This window comes from Vicia villosa, linkage group LG3 (genome assembly GCF_029867415.1).
Source record: "Vicia villosa cultivar HV-30 ecotype Madison, WI linkage group LG3, Vvil1.0, whole genome shotgun sequence".
NCBI lineage: Eukaryota > Viridiplantae > Streptophyta > Magnoliopsida > Fabales > Fabaceae > Vicia > Vicia villosa.
The window spans coordinates 165,573,276-165,595,899 of record NC_081182.1 but is presented as its reverse complement, the minus strand read 5'-3'; the positions used below and the strand labels follow the sequence as shown (position 1 = coordinate 165,595,899).

The 22,624-nt window shown below is 41.1% G+C and overlaps 1 long non-coding RNA gene across 1 annotated transcript; it reads left to right on the top strand.

The window, feature by feature from the left end:
* Positions 1-21,865: 21,865 nt before the first annotated feature.
* On the top strand, positions 21,866-22,409 carry LOC131656871 (uncharacterized). Its single transcript, XR_009300345.1, has 2 exons — positions 21,866-21,949; positions 22,084-22,409. It is a non-coding gene; the product is annotated as an uncharacterized LOC131656871 (long non-coding RNA).
* Positions 22,410-22,624: the final 215 nt, after the last annotated feature.

The following is a 22,624-nucleotide window of genomic DNA, read 5'->3' as shown; positions in this document are numbered from 1 at the left end:
TTAATCTCGGGGTAACCTTCAAATATACGTGGTCTCCAACATTGAATTCCAAAGGCCTCCTTCGCTTGTCCGCATAATTTTTCTGTCGGTCTTGAGCTTTCTTAAGGTTATCTTGAATCACTTTGACCTTCTCAGTGGTCTCTTGTATAATTTCCGGTCCAAGAATACTCTTTTCTCCCATTTCAGCCCAACACACAGGAGACCGACACTTTCTCCCATATAGAGCCTCATAGGGAGCCATACCCAAACTGGCATGGTAACTGTTATTATATGCGAACTCTACCAAGGGTAAATGATCTTTCCAACTCCCACCTTCTTCCAGAATACAAGCTCTTAACATATCTTCAATCGTCTGAATGGTTCTTTCCGTTTGTCCGTCAGTTTGAGGATGATTAGAAGTACTCATATCCAGCCTAGTCCCCATTTCCTTATGGAACGCCTTCCAGAATTTTGAAGTGAACTTTGGATCTCGGTCAGACACTATACTGGATGGCACACCATGCAATCGTACAATCTCCGCTATGAAAAGTCTCGCGAGGTGTATCACCTTGTGAGTCGTCTTTACAGGCAAAAAGTTAGCAGACTTAGTCAACCTGTCCACTATTACCCATATAGAATCATATCCGCCTCGAGCATGAGGTAATCCCACAATGAAGTCCATGGAGATAGAATCCCACTTCCACACAGGTATCTCCAACGGCTGCAACATTCCGCCTGGTCGCTGATGTTCAATCTTAACCTGTTGGCAGACAGGACACTGTGCCACATATTCTGCAATCTCTTTCTTCATTCCTGACCACCAAAAGTCTTTCTTCAAATCTTGATACATTTTGGTCGATCCAGGATGAATAGAAAATTTACTCTTGTGGGCTTCATCAAGAATCAAACGCTTCAGTTCCAAATCATTTGGTATACACATCCTTTTCTTAAACAAAAGGATTCCGTCGGGTGCTCTAGTGAAGTCAGGCATGTTCTCACTTGTTTGCAATTGCTCGTCATATCCTTGAGCCACTTGAATCCTCTCTCGCAGTTCGTTCTGAATACTCAAGTTACTAATTAGTACACCATTGGGTGTCCAATCGAACTGGAGGTTGAGATTTCGAAACTTCTCTAATAATCCATACTCTAACATCATCAACTCTGCAATCCGAAATTCCTTCCTACTTAAGGCATCTGCTACTTTATTAGCTTTTCCTGGATGGTATTTCAATTCGAAATCATAGTCTTTAAGATACTCCATCCATCTCCTTTGTCGCATGTTCAACTCTTTCTGATCAAAAAGGTACTTCAAGCTTTTATGATCACTGAACATCTCAAAGTGAACTCCATACAAGTAGTTACGCCATACCTTGAGTGCAAAGACTATTGCAGCAAGTTCCAGATCATGGGTAGGATAGTTTTCTTCGTGAGGTCTTAATTGTCGGGATGCATAAGCCACAACTTGACCGTCTTGCATCAATACCCCACCCAAGCCCTTCTTAGAAGCATCACAGAATACTTCATAAGACCGATTTGGGTCTGGAATTACTAATACGGGTGCAGTAGTCAACTTCCTCTTAAGCTTCTGAAAACTCTGTTCACATTCGGAATCCCATTCAAAGGCAACTTCCTTTCGAGTGAGCTTTGTCAATGGTAGTGCTAACTTAGCAAATCCCATAATAAATCTCCGATAATAGCCTGCCAACCCTAGGAAGCTTCTGAATTCTGTCACACTCTTTGGTCGATCCCAATTCACCACCGCTTCTACGTTAGAAGGGTCCACTGCCACGCCTCCCCCAGAGATGACGTGACCAAGAAAACTTACTTCGGATAGCCAAAATTCACACTTACTAAACTTCGCGTACAATCGTTTCTCTCGAAGAGTAGACAACACAATCCGCAAATGCTCTTCATGTTCCTCGGGAGAACGAGAATATACCAAGATATCATAGAAGAAGATCACCACGAACTGATCCAGGTATGGTTGAAAGATTCGATTCATGTAATCCATGAAAAACGCCGGAGCATTAGTCACACCGAAAGGCATAACCAAAAACTCGTAATGTCCATACCGAGTCCTGAATGCAGTCTTAGGCACATCTGAGCTCTTTACCCGAATCTGACGATACCCTGACCTGAGATCAATCTTCGAGAACACACTGGCTCCTTTCAACTGATCTAGGAGGTCATCAATTCGTGGTAAGGGGTATTTGTTCTTTATGGTAACTTTATTCAGCTGACGATAATCGATGCACAAGTGCATACTTCCGTCTTTCTTCTTTACCAAAAGAACAGGAGCTCCCCATGGAGAAACACTGGGCTGAATAAAATGCTTAGCTAAAAGTTCTTCTAACTGGTTCTTCAGTTCTCTGAGTTCAATAGGAGACATCCTATATGGAGTGATGGAAACTGGGGAAGTACCAGGGACAAGATCGATGGAGAATTCCGCTTCCCTTTCTGGAGGAAGAGAAGTGATATCCTCAGGAAACACATCAGGAAATTCGCACACCACTGGAATCTCTGACAATGCCATTCTTACAGATGGTTCCTTGGAAAGAACTAAAAGAAAAGATCTTTCTTGGGAAAAGAGATAGTTAACCGCGTTGATCGTACCTTCTATCAACTTGGTAATTGCATCATCGGAGGAAGTCTCTTCTGCCGGAATGATTATGGCCTTTTCCTTACAACCAATATACACCGAATTAAGAGATAACCAATCCATTCCAAGAATGACGTCAAGTCTCTTGAGGGGTAAGCAAATTAGATCAATCAGAAAGTCACGACCATTAAAAGATACTGAACAATCCTTACAAATCAGTCGGGCTTCCACCGCATCATCGGTCGCCGAAGAAATGACCATAGGATAGGGTAATGGAGTAACTTCCAAACCAAGTCGACAAACACATTCGGTTGAAACAAAAGAATGAGTAGCTCCACAATCAACTAAAACACATAAGGGTTGATTGTTTACATAACAAGTACCTGCGATGAGATTGTTGTTCCCCTTAGCCTTTCTCGCATCTAAGGTGTACACACGTCCTGTAGTCGTCTCAGGAGCCTTCTTCTTTCTAGGACAACACGGAGAGATGTGACCCTGCTCGCCGCATTTGAAACAAGTAACTGGAGTGAACCTGCAATCTCTGGTATGCCTCCTCCTACACTTGTCACAAAAAGGAGGTCGAGAGGATTGGTCGCCAGGGCCTTGTTTCTTCTTTGATGGAGAATTGCGGGGCCTCAAGTGTTGAGTAGATCTTCCTTGATCTCTAAAGTTAGTCCTATTTTGGTTCCTTTCTTCTTGAACTCTCTTCAAGCTGTTTTCGGCAACATAGCACTGCCTCAAACATTCAGCATAAGTAGTGAACTCCCTCTGGGACACACTATGAGCAATGTCGGCCCTCAAACCCATCAAGAATTGATCAATCTTCCAGAACTCATCAGGAGCATAAACAGCCTGTCGTGAGTAATCAGCCATATCTTCAAACTTCTCAGCATACTCAGAAACTGACAAGTTGCCTTGCTTAAAGTTCTGGAACTCTCTTTCTCTCTGGGTCCGAACACTGTTAGGAAAGTACTTCTCCAAAAATGCCGCCTTGAAATGATGCCAGTCCTTAGGGATCTCCTGGGTAGTGAAATAGGTAGATGCGATATTCCACCACCTAAGAGCCGGTCCTTTCATCTTTTGTGTAGCAAAGATTACTTTCTCCTCTTTGTTACACTGGATTGCCTGGAATATCCTTTCCATACTAGCCAACCAATCATGAGCTACCATCGGGTCTAAGCCACCTGCAAACTCTGGAGGATCCATTCTGAAGAAAGCACGAAAATCTGGCCCTGCTGGAGCTTGTGGAACAGGAACTGGAGCAGGAGGTTGTTGTCCCTGCATACCTTGCATCATCTGCATCATCATCTGATTCTGCTGCTGCATCTGTTGCATTATATGTTGCCAAGGTACGCCTGCATTCCCAGCTGCTTGCTCGGGTTCCACATTCCTAGTTCTAGGCCTTCCGGGACCTCTGCATTGCTCAGCCATCTCCCTGTCTGTCCTACACACAGAATTAAGTTGATCAGGCTCAATGCCATAGGTAAGACATACGGAATCATGCCGGCTATACACATATGAGGCAGAATTGTACTGCATTATGATGTGTCTTTAGCAAAGTCGAGAATCGACCTGCTCTGATACCAACTGTAACACCCCACACATATATGTCTAGAATAATATGCATAAAGTATTAAATATGGTTTCATAAAGACAACAATTACATAATGTTGCACCGGAAAGATAATGAAAACATCACAAGCACGAAGTACAAAAGCCGAATGTATCATGGCCAAAATGATAATACATCCAAAATAGTACAATATCCAACAAGGTACTACAAAAGCATAAAAAGCGAACAAAAGATAAGGTCTAGTAACAACGCCAAAGGACTAATCCGCCTTGCCCTTGCCACGATCTTGCCTTGAACCACCTGAAAAAGATAGAATTGGAATGGGATGAGATTACTAAATCTCAGTGAGTCCACCTATCCTATTAGTCCACTCGGATCTAAAAGGTGCATGCATAAAACCGAATCCACCATTGATTCAGGGTTTATCCTCACATCCGGTACAAGTACGGAGTAAACAAGTGATTCATCCACCATTGGACTCATCTTATACAAATACACAAGCATATCAACAAACAAGTATGCTAAAACCCATACCCGTGTACGGGGAATCCAGAAGTGTCACAAACCTCGGCTAGATTATAGAATGAACGCACCCTCGATGATTTCACCCATGCATATTGTCAAGTGACTCGTACAAGCACACTGCAAGAGTAGTTAAGCAGGTTCGCACAAGCCTATTTGGCCGCGAGATGACATTAGCCTAAATGGCGTCATTGCCCCGGTAACTACCCGTACGCTCGTGTGTTCACACCAAGTACCGAACCGCCATCTTGACGCATGAGCCCACCGGGCGAAAGCCTAGTAGTAGTCTACATGACTTCACTAGAGGTGAGTTACCGAAAATGTATTGGCCTACGTGGCCACATAATCCCACCATACCGAGCACGCAAGTGTGTTAACGCCAAGTGAGTAAAACCCCGTACGGAAACTCACAAGCACACCGCAACGGTAGCTCAGGTGCGCGACCTATGATCACATCATCGGACTATTCTACGGACTCCATGGCCCGGGAAAATACCTTGACTTCATAGTAAGAGGTATATCCCAATCTAGCCACCGGCCACTTCGATTCAAGCATACGTACATACAACAAGCGTAAGGTCATAAACCAAACCAATCCGAATGTTTAACCAAAACATTTGGATATCAACATATTTCCATACTTGTTCTCATCATAGTATTCAGAATTAATCACATTGAATAGACAAGAACTATAGAATAAACATATTCACTATTACGCATAACATTTCACGTAAGCAGTTGAATGGAAAATAAAGACAATGCGTGTCATAAAACATCACACATCAAACGTACATAATTGTACTAATGATTAAGGAGGAGTTTGGTTACCATTAGGAACCCAAAACTGCTCTCAGGGAAAGAAAATAAAATTCGGCTCAGCACTGGCCACTTAGCGGGCTGTAAGCGGGCTTTCGAGTGGCGAGCCCCAACTGTTCCTCCGCTTAGCGGCCTCGCGTCGCTTAGCGGCCTCGCGATAATTATTTTCTACAAACAGCATCCTCCGCTTAGCGGCCAAGGTGGGTCCGCTCAGCGGGATTGCGAATTTCTGGAAAAATGCTCAGTATCCGCTCAGCGGCCTTAGTCCGCTCAACGGACCATAGCAGATGCAGAAAAACGCAGAACTCATCAGTTCTGTCCTGGGGTACCCTAACCCCTTAAATCCACCTGTATGCACGAATTAAGGGTACATCCAGCCAGTACAATGTATAAACAAGTGATAAACCACATTAAAACATGTTATTAGCAAGAATTTTGGACATAATCTCTCAAAACCCTTAAACCCCAAAAGTCCCCAATTGAACCAAAACCCTATTTTCTATCTAGGGACTCACCTTAGATTGAAGAAGTAGAGCTGGAGCAAGGGAGATTTGAACGAAAATCAGAACTTCGGAATAAGTTCTTGGACATGCAAGGATTGGAGTTCTTGGAGTGGTCTTCTTTCTCTCCTCTTCTTTTCCACGTTTCTATCCTTTTGCCCTCACAAAATCTGTTTTGTTCACAATGAAGAGAGAGATTTTGCCTAAGCCAAACAATTCCTTATGTCTAATTAAGGGTACAAAGACTAAGATGCCCTTCTACTAAATCTTAATATCCATTATGCCATTTAGTTCCATCTCAACCAATGTCATTACCATTTATTCTAAAAGAAATAAATAGGATATTACATTCTCCCCCCCCCCCCTTAATTAGAATTCGTCCTCGAATTCGAAAACTCACCAGAACAATTGAGGGTAGGACTCCCGCATCTCTGACTCAAGCTCCCACGTAGCTTCCTCAGGACGCGTCTCATCCCACAACACTTTTACGAGAGGTATCTCTTTGTTCCTCAGGGACTTGCTAGCATACTCCAAAATACCGCATGGTTGGGGATCATAGGAGAGATCTGGTTCTACTTCAACAGAATCTGGGAGGATAGGGTGAAAAGCGTCAGGCACGAACCTTCGGAGTTGAGATACGTGGAACACATCATGCAGCCCGGATAGTGAAGGTGGCAATGCCAACTGATAAGCCACTTCGCCCACCCGACTCAAAATCTGGTATGGTCCCACATATCTCGGACTAAGCTTGCGCATTTTGAACGGTCCTCCCAATCTTAATCTCGGGGTAACCTTCAAATATACGTGGTCTCCAACATTGAATTCCAAAGGCCTCCTTCGCTTGTCCGCATAATTTTTCTGTCGGTCTTGAGCTTTCTTAAGGTTATCTTGAATCACTTTGACCTTCTCAGTGGTCTCTTGTATAATTTCCGGTCCAAGAATACTCTTTTCTCCCACTTCAGCCCAACACACAGGAGACCGACACTTTCTCCCATATAGAGCCTCATAGGGAGCCATACCCAAACTGGCATGGTAACTGTTATTATATGCGAACTCTACCAAGGGTAAATGATCTTTCCAACTCCCACCTTCTTCCAGAATACAAGCTCTTAACATATCTTCAATCGTCTGAATGGTTCTTTCCGTTTGTCCGTCAGTTTGAGGATGATTAGAAGTACTCATATCCAGCCTAGTCCCCATTTCCTTATGGAACGCCTTCCAGAATTTTGAAGTGAACTTTGGATCTCGGTCAGACACTATACTGGATGGCACACCATGCAATCGTACAATCTCCGCTATGAAAAGTCTCGCGAGGTGTATCACCTTGTGAGTCGTCTTTACAGGCAAAAAGTTAGCAGACTTAGTCAACCTGTCCACTATTACCCATATAGAATCATATCCGCCTCGAGCACGAGGTAATCCCACAATGAAGTCCATGGAGATAGAATCCCACTTCCACACAGGTATCTCCAACGGCTGCAACATTCCGCCTGGTCGCTGATGTTCAATCTTAACCTGTTGGCAGACAGGACACTGTGCCACATATTCTGCAATCTCTTTCTTCATTCCTGACCACCAAAAGTCTTTCTTCAAATCTTGATACATTTTGGTCGATCCAGGATGAATAGAAAATTTACTCTTGTGGGCATCATCAAGAATCAAACGCTTCAGTTCCAAATCATTTGGTATACACATCCTTTTCTTAAACAAAAGGATTCCGTCGGGTGCTCTAGTGAAGTCAGGCATGTTCTCACTTGTTTGCAATTGCTCGTCATATCCTTGAGCCACTTGAATCCTCTCTCGCAGTTCGTTCTGAATACTCAAGTTACTAATTAGTACACCATTGGGTGTCCAATCGAACTGGAGGTTGAGATTTCGAAACTTCTCTAATAATCCATACTCTAACATCATCAACTCTGCAATCCGAAATTCCTTCCTACTTAAGGCATCTGCTACTTTATTAGCTTTTCCTGGATGGTATTTCAATTCGAAATCATAGTCTTTAAGATACTCCATCCATCTCCTTTGTCGCATGTTCAACTCTTTCTGATCAAAAAGGTACTTCAAGCTTTTATGATCACTGAACATCTCAAAGTGAACTCCATACAAGTAGTGACGCCATACCTTGAGTGCAAAGACTATTGCAGCAAGTTCCAGATCATGGGTAGGATAGTTTTCTTCATGAGGTCTCAATTGTCGGGATGCATAAGCCACAACTTGACCGTCTTGCATCAATACCCCACCCAAGCCCTTCTTAGAAGCATCACAGAATACTTCATAAGACCGATTTGGGTCTGGAATTACTAATACGGGTGCAGTAGTCAACTTCCTCTTAAGCTTCTGAAAACTCTGTTCACATTCGGAATCCCATTCAAAGGCAACTTCCTTTCGAGTGAGCTTTGTCAATGGTAGTGCTAACTTAGCAAATCCCATAATAAATCTCCGATAATAGCCTGCCAACCCTAGGAAGCTTCTGAATTCTGTCACACTCTTTGGTCGATCCCAATTCACCACCGCTTCTACTTTAGAAGGGTCCACTGCCACGCCTCCCCCAGAGATGACGTGACCAAGAAAACTTACTTCGGATAGCCAAAATTCACACTTACTGAACTTCGCGTACAATCGTTTCTCTCGAAGAGTAGACAACACAATCCGCAAATGCTCTTCATGTTCCTCGGGAGAACGAGAATATACCAAGATATCATCGAAGAAGATCACCACGAACTGATCCAGGTATGGTTGAAAGATTCGATTCATGTAATCCATGAAAACCGCCGGAGCATTAGTCACACCGAAAGGCATAACCAAAAACTCGTAATGTCCATACCGAGTCCTGAATGCAGTCTTAGGCACATCTGAGCTCTTTACCCGAATCTGACGATACCCTGACCTGAGATCAATCTTCGAGAACACACTGGCTCCTTTCAACTGATCTAGGAGGTCATCAATTCGTGGTAAGGGGTATTTGTTCTTTATGGTAACTTTATTCAGCTGACGATAATCGATGCACAAGTGCATACTTCCGTCTTTCTTCTTTACCAAAATAACAGGAGCTCCCCATGGAGAAACACTGGGCTGAATAAAATGCTTAGCTAAAAGTTCTTCTAACTGGTTCTTCAGTTCTCTGAGTTCAATAGGAGACATCCTATATGGAGTGATGGAAACTGGGGAAGTACCAGGGACAAGATCGATGGAGAATTCCGCTTCCCTTTCTGGAGGAAGAGAAGTGATATCCTCAGGAAACACATCAGGAAATTCGCACACCACTGGAATCTCTGACAATGCCATTCTTACAGATGGTTCCTTGGAAAGAACTAAAAGAAAAGATCTTTCTTGGGAAAAGAGATAGTTAACCGCGTTGATCGTACCTTCTATCAACTTGGTAATTGCATCATCGGAGGAAGTCTCTTCTGCCGGAATGAATATGGCCTTTTCCTTACAACCAATATACACCGAATTAAGAGATAACCAATCCATTCCAAGAATGACGTCAAGTCTCTTGAGGGGTAAGCAAATTAGATCAATCAGAAAGTCACGACCATTAAAAGATACTGAACAATCCTTACAAATCAGTCGGGCTTCCACCGCATCATCGGTCGCCGAAGAAATGACCATAGGATAGGGTAATGGAGTAACTTCCAAACCAAGTCGACAAACACATTCGGTTGAAACAAAAGAATGAGTAGCTCCACAATCAACTAAAACACATAAGGGTTGATTGTTTACATAACAAGTACCTGCGATGAGATTGTTGTTCCCCTTAGCCTTTCTCGCATCTAAGGTGTACACACGTCCTGTAGTCGTCTCAGGAGCCTTCTTCTTTCTAGGACAACACGGAGAGATGTGACCCTGCTCGCCGCATTTGAAACAAGTAACTGGAGTGAACCTGCAATCTCTGGTATGCCTCCTCCTACACTTGTCACAAAAAGGAGGTCGAGAGGATTGGTCGCCAGGGCCTTGTTTCTTCTTTGATGGAGAATTGCGGGGCCTCAAGTGTTGAGTAGATCTTCCTTGATCTCTAAAGTTAGTCCTATTTTGGTTCCTTTCTTCTTGAACTCTCTTCAAGCTGTTTTCGGCAACATAGCACTGCCTCAAACATTCAGCATAAGTAGTGAACTCCCTCTGGGACACACTATGAGCAATGTCGGCCCTCAAACCCATCAAGAATTGATCAATCTTCCAGAACTCATCAGGAGCATAAACAGCCTGTCGTGAGTAATCAGCCATATCTTCAAACTTCTCAGCATACTCAGAAACTGACAAGTTGCCTTGCTTAAAGTTCTGGAACTCTCTTTCTCTCTGGGTCCGAACACTGTTAGGAAAGTACTTCTCCAAAAATGCCGCCTTGAAATGATGCCAGTCCTTAGGGATCTCCTGGGTAGTGAAATAGGTAGATGCGATATTCCACCACCTAAGAGCCGGTCCTTTCATCTTTTGTGTAGCAAAGATTACTTTCTCCTCTTTGTTACACTGGATTGCCTGGAATATCCTTTCCATACTAGCCAACCAATCATGAGCTACCATCGGGTCTAAGCCACCTGCAAACTCTGGAGGATCCATTCTGAAGAAAGCACGAAAATCTGGCCCTGCTGGAGCTTGTGGAACAGGAACTGGAGCAGGAGGTTGTTGTCCCTGCATACCTTGCATCATCTGCATCATCATCTGATTCTGCTGCTGCATCTGTTGCATTATATGTTGCCAAGGTACGCCTGCATTCCCAGCTGCTTGCTCGGGTTCCACATTCCTAGTTCTAGGCCTTCCAGGACCTCTGCGTTGCTCAGCCATCTCCCTGTCTGTCCTACACACAGAATTAAGTTGATCAGGCTCAATGCCATAGGTAAGACATACGGAATCATGCCGGCTATACACATATGAGGCAGAATTGTACTGCATTATGATGTGTCTTTAGCAAAGTCGAGAATCGACCTGCTCTGATACCAACTGTAACACCCCACACATATATGTCTAGAATAATATGCATAAAGTATTAAATATGGTTTCATAAAGACAACAATTACATAATGTTGCACCGGAAAGATAATGAAAACATCACAAGCACGAAGTACAAAAGCCGAATGTATCATGGCCAAAATGATAATACATCCAAAATAGTACAATATCCAACAAGGTACTACAAAAGCATAAAAAGCGAACAAAAGATAAGGTCTAGTAACAACGCCAAAGGACTAATCCGCCTTGCCCTTGCCACGATCTTGCCTTGAACCACCTGAAAAAGATAGAATTGGAATGGGATGAGATTACTAAATCTCAGTGAGTCCACCTATCCTATTAGTCCACTCGGATCTAAAAGGTGCATGCATAAAACCGAGTCCACCATTGATTCAGGGTTTATCCTCACATCCGGTACAAGTACGGAGTAAACAAGTGATTCATCCACCATTGGACTCATCTTATACAAATACACAAGCATATCAACAAACAAGTATGCTAAAACCCATACCCGTGTACGGGGAATCCAGAAGTGTCACAAACCTCGGCTAGATTATAGAATGAACGCACCCTCGATGATTTCACCCATGCATATTGTCAAGTGACTCGTACAAGCACACTGCAAGAGTAGTTAAGCAGGTTCGCACAAGCCTATTTGGCCGCGAGATGACATTAGCCTAAATGGCGTCATTGCCCCGGTAACTACCCGTACGCTCGTGTGTTCACACCAAGTACCGAACCGCCATCTTGACGCATGAGCCCACCGGGCGAAAGCCTAGTAGTAGTCTACATGACTTCACTAGAGGTGAGTTACCGAAAATGTATTGGCCTACGTGGCCACATAATCCCACCATACCGAGCACGCAAGTGTGTTAACGCCAAGTGAGTAAAACCCCGTACGGAAACTCACAAGCACACCGCAACGGTAGCTCAGGTGCGCGACCTATGATCACATCATCGGACTATTCTACGGACTCCATGGCCCGGGAAAATACCTTGACTTCATAGTAAGAGGTATATCCCAATCTAGCCACCGGCCACTTCGATTCAAGCATACGTACATACAACAAGCGTAAGGTCATAAACCAAACCAATCCGAATGTTTAACCAAAACATTTGGATATCAACATATTTCCATACTTGTTCTCATCATAGTATTCAGAATTAATCACATTGAATAGACAAGAACTATAGAATAAACATATTCACTATTACGCATAACATTTCACGTAAGCAGTTGAATGGAAAATAAAGACAATGCGTGTCATAAAACATCACACATCAAACGTACATAATTGTACTAATGATTAAGGAGGAGTTTGGTTACCATTAGGAACCCAAAACTGCTCTCAGGGAAAGAAAATAAAATTCGGCTCAGCACTGGCCACTTAGCGGGCTGTAAGCGGGCTTTCGAGTGGCGAGCCCCAACTGTTCCTCCGCTTAGCGGCCTCGCGTCGCTTAGCGGCCTCGCGATAATTATTTTCTACAAACAGCATCCTCCGCTTAGCGGCCAAGGTGGGTCCGCTCAGCGGGATTGCGAATTTCTGGAAAAATGCTCAGTATCCGCTCAGCGGCCTTAGTCCGCTCAACGGACCATAGCAGATGCAGAAAAACGCAGAACTCATCAGTTCTGTCCTGGGGTACCCTAACCCCTTAAATCCACCTGTATGCACGAATTAAGGGTACATCCAGCCAGTACAATGTATAAACAAGTGATAAACCACATTAAAACATGTTATTAGCAAGAATTTTGGACATAATCTCTTAAAACCCTTAAACCCCAAAAGTCCCCAATTGAACCAAAACCCTATTTTCTATCTAGGGACTCACCTTAGATTGAAGAAGTAGAGCTGGAGCAAGGGAGATTTGAACGAAAATCAGAACTTCGGAATAAGTTCTTGGACATGCAAGGATTGGAGTTCTTGGAGTGGTCTTCTTTCTCTCCTCTTCTTTTCCACGTTTCTATCCTTTTGCCCTCACAAAATCTGTTTTGTTCACAATGAAGAGAGAGATTTTGCCTAAGCCAAACAATTCCTTATGTCTAATTAAGGGTACAAAGACTAAGATGCCCTTCTACTAAATCTTAATATCCATTATGCCATTTAGTTCCATCTCAACCAATGTCATTACCATTTATTCTAAAAGAAATAAATAGGATATTACATTCTCCCCCCCCCCCCCTTAATTAGAATTCGTCCTCGAATTCGAAAACTCACCAGAACAATTGAGGGTAGGACTCCCGCATCTCTGACTCAAGCTCCCACGTAGCTTCCTCAGGACGCGTCTCATCCCACAACACTTTTACGAGAGGTATCTCTTTGTTCCTCAGGGACTTGCTAGCATACTCCAAAATACCGCATGGTTGGGGATCATAGGAGAGATCTGGTTCTACTTCAACAGAATCTGGGAGGATAGGGTGAAAAGCGTCAGGCACGAACCTTCGGAGTTGAGATACGTGGAACACATCATGCAGCCCGGATAGTGAAGGTGGCAATGCCAACTGATAAGCCACTTCGCCCACCCGACTCAAAATCTGGTATGGTCCCACATATCTCGGACTAAGCTTGCGCATTTTGAACGGTCCTCCCAATCTTAATCTCGGGGTAACCTTCAAATATACGTGGTCTCCAACATTGAATTCCAAAGGCCTCCTTCGCTTGTCCGCATAATTTTTCTGTCGGTCTTGAGCTTTCTTAAGGTTATCTTGAATCACTTTGACCTTCTCAGTGGTCTCTTGTATAATTTCCGGTCCAAGAATACTCTTTTCTCCCACTTCAGCCCAACACACAGGAGACCGACACTTTCTCCCATATAGAGCCTCAAAGGGAGCCATACCCAAACTGGCATGGTAACTGTTATTATATGCGAACTCTACCAAGGGTAAATGATCTTTCCAACTCCCACCTTCTTCCAGAATACAAGCTCTTAACATATCTTCAATCGTCTGAATGGTTCTTTCCATTTGTCCGTCAGTTTGAGGATGATTAGAAGTACTCATATCCAGCCTAGTCCCCATTTCCTTATGGAACGCCTTCCAGAATTTTGAAGTGAACTTTGGATCTCGGTCAGACACTATACTGGATGGCACACCATGCAATCGTACAATCTCCGCTATGAAAAGTCTCGCGAGGTGTATCACCTTGTGAGTCGTCTTTACAGGCAAAAAGTTAGCAGACTTAGTCAACCTGTCCACTATTACCCATATAGAATCATATCCGCCTCGAGCACGAGGTAATCCCACAATGAAGTCCATGGAGATAGAATCCCACTTCCACACAGGTATCTCCAACGGCTGCAACATTCCGCCTGGTCGCTGATGTTCAATCTTAACCTGTTGGCAGACAGGACACTGTGCCACATATTCTGCAATCTCTTTCTTCATTCCTGACCACCAAAAGTCTTTCTTCAAATCTTGATACATTTTGGTCGATCCAGGATGAATAGAAAATTTACTCTTGTGGGCATCATCAAGAATCAAACGCTTCAGTTCCAAATCATTTGGTATACACATCCTTTTCTTAAACAAAAGGATTCCGTCGGGTGCTCTAGTGAAGTCAGGCATGTTCTCACTTGTTTGCAATTGCTCGTCATATCCTTGAGCCACTTGAATCCTCTCTCGCAGTTCGTTCTGAATACTCAAGTTACTAATTAGTACACCATTGGGTGTCCAATCGAACTGGAGGTTGAGATTTCGAAACTTCTCTAATAATCCATACTCTAACATCATCAACTCTGCAATCCGAAATTCCTTCCTACTTAAGGCATCTGCTACTTTATTAGCTTTTCCTGGATGGTATTTCAATTCGAAATCATAGTCTTTAAGATACTCCATCCATCTCCTTTGTCGCATGTTCAACTCTTTCTGATCAAAAAGGTACTTCAAGCTTTTATGATCACTGAACATCTCAAAGTGAACTCCATACAAGTAGTGACGCCATACCTTGAGTGCAAAGACTATTGCAGCAAGTTCCAGATCATGGGTAGGATAGTTTTCTTCATGAGGTCTCAATTGTCGGGATGCATAAGCCACAACTTGACCGTCTTGCATCAATACCCCACCCAAGCCCTTCTTAGAAGCATCACAGAATACTTCATAAGACCGATTTGGGTCTGGAATTACTAATACGGGTGCAGTAGTCAACTTCCTCTTAAGCTTATGAAAACTCTGTTCACATTCGAAATCCCATTCAAAGGCAACTTCCTTTCGAGTGAGCTTTGTCAATGGTAGTGCTAACTTAGCAAATCCCATAATAAATCTCCGATAATAGCCTGCCAACCCTAGGAAGCTTCTGAATTCTGTCACACTCTTTGGTCGATCCCAATTCACCACCGCTTCTACTTTAGAAGGGTCCACTGCCACGCCTCCCCCAGAGATGACGTGACCAAGAAAACTTACTTCGGATAGCCAAAATTCACACTTACTGAACTTCGCGTACAATCGTTTCTCTCGAAGAGTAGACAACACAATCCGCAAATGCTCTTCATGTTCCTCGGGAGAACGAGAATATACCAAGATATCATCGAAGAAGATCACCACGAACTGATCCAGGTATGGTTGAAAGATTCGATTCATGTAATCCATGAAAACCGCCGGAGCATTAGTCACACCGAAAGGCATAACCAAAAACTCGTAATGTCCATACCGAGTCCTGAATGCAGTCTTAGGCACATCTGAGCTCTTTACCCGAATCTGACGATACCCTGACCTGAGATCAATCTTCGAGAACACACTGGCTCCTTTCAACTGATCTAGGAGGTCATCAATTCGTGGTAAGGGGTATTTGTTCTTTATAGTAACTTTATTCAGCTGACGATAATCGATGCACAAGCGCATACTTCCGTCTTTCTTCTTTACCAAAATAACAGGAGCTCCCCATGGAGAAACACTGGGCTGAATAAAATGCTTAGCTAAAAGTTCTTCTAACTGGTTCTTCAGTTCTCTGAGTTCAATAGGAGACATCCTATATGGAGTGATGGAAACTGGGGAAGTACCAGGGACAAGATCGATGGAGAATTCCGCTTCCCTTTCTGGAGGAAGAGAAGTGATATCCTCAGGAAACACATCAGGAAATTCGCACACCACTGGAATCTCTGACAATGCCATTCTTACAGATGGTTCCTTGGAAAGAACTAAAAGAAAAGATCTTTCTTGGGAAAAGAGATAGTTAACCGCGTTGATCGTACCTTCTATCAACTTGGTAATTGCATCATCGGAGGAAGTCTCTTCTGCCGGAATGAATATGGCCTTTTCCTTACAACCAATATACACCGAATTAAGAGATAACCAATCCATTCCAAGAATGACGTCAAGTCTCTTGAGGGGTAAGCAAATTAGATCAATCAGAAAGTCAAGACCATTAAAAGATACTGAATAATCCTTACAAATCAGTCGGGCTTCCACCGCATCATCGGTCGCCGAAGAAATGACCATAGGATAGGGTAATGGAGTAACTTCCAAACCAAGTCGACAAACACATTCGGTTGAAACAAAAGAATGAGTAGCTCCACAATCAACTAAAACACATACGGGTTGATTGTTTACATAACAATTACTTGCGATGAGATTGTTGTTCCCCTTATCCTTTCTCGCATCTAAGGTGTACACACGTCCTGTAGTCGTCTCAGGAGCCTTCTTCTTTCTAGGACAACACGGAGACATGTGACCCTGCTCTCCGCATTCGAAACAAGTAACTGGAGTGAACCTGCAATCTCCGGTATGCCTCCTCCTACACTTGTCACAAAAAGGAGGTCGAGAGGATTGGTCGCCAGGGCCTTGTTTCTTCTTTGATGGAGAAATGCGGGGCCTCAAGTGTTGAGTAGATCTTCCTTGATCTCTAAAGTTAGTCCTATTTTGGTTCCTTTCTTCTTGAACTCTCTTCAAGCTGTTTTCGGCAACATAGCACTGCCTCAAACATTCAGCATAAGTAGTGAACTCCCTCTGGGACACACTATGAGCAATGTCGGCCCTCAAACCCATCAAGAATTGATCAATCTTCCATAACTCATCAGGAGCATAAAAAGCCTGTCGTGAGTAATCAGCCATATCTTCAAACTTCTCAGCATACTCAGAAACTGACAAGTTGCCTTGCTTAAAGTTCTGGAACTCTCTTTCTCTATGGGTCCGAACACTGTTAGGAAAGTACTTCTCCAAAAATGCCGCCTTGAAATGATGCCAGTCCTTAGGGATCTCCTGGGTAGTGAAATAGGTAGATGCGATATTCCACCACCTAAGAGCCGGTCCTTTCATCTTTTGTGTAGCAAAGATTACTTTCTCCTCTTTGTTACACTGGATTGCCTGGAATATCCTTTCCATACTAGCCAACCAATCATGAGCTACCATCGGGTCTAAGCCACCTGCAAACTCTGGAGGATCCATTCTGAAGAAAGCACGAAAATCTGGCCCTGCTGGAGCTTGTGGAACAGGAACTGGAGCAGGAGGTTGTTGTCCCTGCATACCTTGCATCATCTGCATCATCATCTGATTCTGCTGCTGCATCTGTTGCATTATCTGTTGCCAAGGTACGCCTGCATTCCCAGCTGCTTGCTCGGGTTCCACATTCCTAGTTCTAGGCCTTCCGGGACCTCTGCGTTGCTCAGCCATCTCCCTGTCTGTCCTACACACAGAATTAAGTTGATCAGGCTCAATGCCATAGGTAAGACATACGGAATCATGCCGGCTATACACATATGAGGCAGAATTGTACTGCATTATGATGTGTCTTTAGCAAAGCCGAGAATCGACCTGCTCTGATACCAACTGTAACACCCCACACATATATGTCTAGAATAATATGCATAAAGTATTAAATATGGTTTCATAAAGACAACAATTACATAATGTCGCAGCGGAAAGATAATGAAAACATCACAAGCACGAAGTACAAAAGCCGAATGTATCACGGCCAAAATGATAATACATCCAAAATAGTACAATATCCAACAAGGTACTACAAAAGCATAAAAAGCGAACAAAAGATAAGGTCTAGTAACAACGCCAAAGGACTAATCCGCCTTGCCCTTGCCACGATCTTGCCTTGAACCACCTGAAAAAGATAGAATTGGAATGGGATGAGATTACTAAATCTCAGTGAGTCCACCTATCCTATTAGTCCACTCGGATCTAAAAGGTGCATGCATAAAACCGAATCCACCATTGATTCAGGGTTTATCCTCACATCCGGTACAAGTTCGGAGTAAACAAGTGATTCATCCACCATTGGACTCATCTTATACAAATACGCAAGCATATCAACAAACAAGTATGCCAAAACCCATACCCGTGTACGGGGAATCCAGAAGTGTCACAAACCTCGGCTAGATTATAGAATGAACGCACCCTCGATGAGTTCACCCATGCATATTGTCAAGTGACTCGTACAAGCACACTGCAAGAGTAGTTAAGCAGGTTTGCACAAGCCTATTTGGCCGCGAGATGACATTAGCCTAAATGGCGTCATTGCCCCGGTAACTACCCGTACGCTCGTGTGTTCACACCAAGTACCGAACCGCCATCTTGACGCATGAGCCCACCGGGCGAAAGCCTAGTAGTAGTCTACATGACTTCACTAGAGGTGAGTTACCGAAAATGTATTGGCCTACGTGGCCACATAATCCCACCATACCGAGCACGCAAGTGTGTTAACGCCAAGTGAGTAAAACCCCGTACGGAAACTCACAAGCACACCGCAACGGTAGCTCAGGTGCGCGACCTATGATCACATCATCGGACTATTCTACGGACTCCATGGCCCGGGAAAATACCTTGACTTCATAGTAAGAGGTATATCCCAATCTAGCCACCGGCCACTTCGATTCAAGCATACGTACATACAACAAGCGTAAGGTCATAAACCAAACCAATCCGAATGTTTAACCAAAAAATTTGGATATCAACATATTTCCATACTTGTTCTTATCATAGTATTCAGAATTAATCACATTGAATAGACAAGAACTATAGAATAAACATATTCACTATTACGCATAACATTTCACGTAAGCAGTTGAATGGAAAATAAAGACAATGCGTGTCATAAAACATCACACATCAAACGTACATAATTGTACTAATGATTAAGGAGGAGTTTGGTTACCATTAGAAACCCAAAACTTCTCTCAGGGAAAGAAAAATAAAATTCTGCTCAACACTGGCCGCTTAGCGGGCTGTAAGAGGGCTTTCCAGTGGCGAGCCCCAACTGTTCCTCCGCTTAGCGGCCTCGCGTCGCTTAGCGACCTCGCGATAATTATTTTCTACAAACAGCATCCTCCGCTTAGCGGCCTAGGTGGGTCTGCTCAGCGGGATTGTGAATTTCTGGAAAAATGCTCAGTATCCGCTCAGCGGCCTTAGTCCACTCAGCGGACCATAGCAGATGCAGAAAAACACAGAACTCATCAGTTCTGTCCTGGGGTACCCTAACCCCTTAAATCCACCTGTATGCACGAATTAAGGGTACATCCAGCCAGTACAATGTATAAACAAGTGATAAACCACATTAAAACATGTTATTAGCAAGAATTTTGGACATAATCTCTCAAAACCCTTAAACCCCAAAAGTCCCCAATTGAATCAAATCCCCATTTTCTATCTAGGGACTCACCTTAGATTGAAGAAGTAGAGCTGGAGCAAGGGAGATTTGAACGAAAATCAGAACTTCGGAATAGGTTCTTGGACATCCAAGGATTGGAGTTCTTGGAGTGGTCTTCTTTCTCTCCTCTTCTTTTCCATGTTTCTATCCTTATGCCCTCACAAAATCTGTTTTGTTCACAATGAAGAGAGAGATTTTGCCTAAGCCAAACAATTCCTTATGTCTAATTAAGGGTACAAAGAAATAAATAGGATATTACATAGGATATTACATCCAATAACATAATCACACATTATTGAAGATCAAAACTTAGTCAAAATTACAATTTTTAAAAAAAGTTGTAATTTAAAAATAATTTTTATAAAATTGTATTTGAAATATCTTCAAAATTAAGTGATTTTTTAAAATTTTGATATCCAAATTTTTTTCATAACTAGATGAAATACCTAAAACCACATATTAAGAATAATTATTTAAACAAAATTTTCATTTGAAACTTTTATGAAAAGTTTCTTTGCTAAAAAAATTTTCACAAAATTACATAACATTATAAAAATTATTTTAAAAAAAAAAACAAAACAAATAAGTCCTATGTAACACTATAAAATCTTATCAGAAAGTCCAAAGAAAGTAAAACTTACTCTCTCCGTCTTACCATAGGTATTTTCTTTCCACTTTTATATGTTTTAAATTATTTTTCCTTTTAGAATATCAATGTGATATTTATTATTTATTTCCACTAACTTACTCTTATTTATTGTATTTTAATTCATATAACAACTCCACTATCAATTATATATAATGTTATTTTAGTAAATGATATTCGTTTTATCATTAAAATCAACATAATTAATATTTTTTTAAATGTGTGAAAATTACAAAGATGACATCGATTGTGAGCGAAGGGAATAGTAAAAAAGAAAAAGGTGCAAATCTAAATTGTTAAATAGAAAGTTAGTCACAATATCCACCGGGTAAAGAATACTAAAAAAAATGTATTAACAAAAGAAAATCATGTCTTTTGGATTCGACCAAAGCCAAATCCACATTGGATTGAATTGCCTAACTAATAAGCAAAAAATTTCTTAATCCTATTAGAGTAAAAATGTTTCTTACTATTAAAGTGCAATCAGGGGCTTATAAAGCCTTACAAATAAAAAGAAATTAACCTAACTCACCCCACTAACATACACATGTGAGTCATGGGAAGACCAATTCAATCCTATCAGTACTCCTAATTAGTAGGAATTATTAACAAAAATAAATACTACTAAAATATGACACCTAAGCTAAGCACTTTCAACATTCCCTCCCTTAAACTAATAGCACTAATTGCTTTTGTGTAGTTGTGTTTTCTTTTGGGCCTAGGCCCTCATTCCAACCAAAAAAAAATACACGAAAATTCTTCGGTAGACACAACTATAAAAAATATTCTTACACACAATTGATCATAAATTTTAAATTAATTAAATAATATATAGAAAATTGTCTCTCCTTTATTATCAGAACCATTCCATCCCATACATTTAATTAAAAAAGAAATTATAATTAAAATAAATTAAAATTTTCCTCTCTTCTTATTAGATGTGTTTATAAATATGAATTTAGTTGTGTTTCCATGCAAGAATTCCTTATAAATACATGCATAAAAATGTATAAGTCATGAATATAATATTTAGTATTTATTTAATTCAAACTTTTTTACTTTAATATATATTATAAGCACACGTGTTCCCATCTTATTGATATGAATAACCCTATTGTTCACATTTTAATAAAAAAATGTAATTTTTTCCTTCTAAAATTATATATGATGGATATTTCTTTAGAATTTTTTAAAATTAAAAGTGAAAGCACCGTTTGACTATATCTTAAACATCATCATATATGTTAAAAATACGTGTCAAAAATGTATATGTCGTAAATATAATATATCATTAATTTAAATTTATTTTATTGCATGCATCTCAAAACATGAAAAACTCTAAAGAACATATTTTAATTAAAGCTATGTAGCTTTTCCTTCTAAAATCATATATGCTGAATGTTTTTTATTTTTAAGAATTATTTAAAATTAAAAGTGAGAGCACCGTTTGACTATATTTTAATTAATTTTGAAATTTTATAGTTTTTATATACATATGATATAATTATTTTTTAGGAAAAGTTTTAAATATAATATTTTATAATTCAAGTCTATTTCAACATGCATATATTAAAATATTTAAAGTGTAGTAAATCTTATTTAGTCTTTTTACACTTTCTTTCATATGCATCAATCAATGATATTTAATGTTAAAGATGAGTTCACCAAGTCTATATAAACATGCTTCTAAGTAACATATTCAATGAAAAAAAATGGAGACTTCAAGAAATTCTTCTGTGAAATTGGCATTTTTGTTGGCATTTTTAATCCTTGTATCAGGTCTAAACTTAATTTATTATTGGAATTTTTTTGATGTATTGTCTTTTTATTTTTCACTTCGTATGCCAATAAACTTGTTCATATTTGTTTTATACAACATTATTCTTATTTTCTTGTATCATTTGTGTATGTAGATATGTATATGGAATCGCAGGCCATGAGAGTGACAGAGGAGTTAGACTCAAACTGTAACACACCTCTAGATTGTATTAGACAAAGATTTCCCTGTCCACCCCCACTGATCGTATGTGTTGCCCACCATTGTGCATGTAGACACCTTCCACCAACATCAACCAATAAAACTCCTAGTCCAATACCTTCAATTACAAACTGAATAATGAATTAGTTGCTGTATTTGGATGAGAATAATACATAAAATCATAATAAGAAAGGGTGTGACTGCTTCATCTTTTGTATTCAACTCTTAGAAAAATAAGATGAAATTACTTGATTATCATAATTTGAATTATTTCATTTTCCAAGTTATTCAAATTGACTACATGTCAAATTTGTTTTGGAAATTATTGTTATTATTAATCCCAATTTTATGACCACATTTTGGGTTTATCTGAAAAATGCAACACTCAGTACACCATACAACAACAAAAAATTTTAGTGCCTGTTTGTTTCAGTTTTAAAATGGATATTTTCTTTATAATTTTGAAAATAGATTTT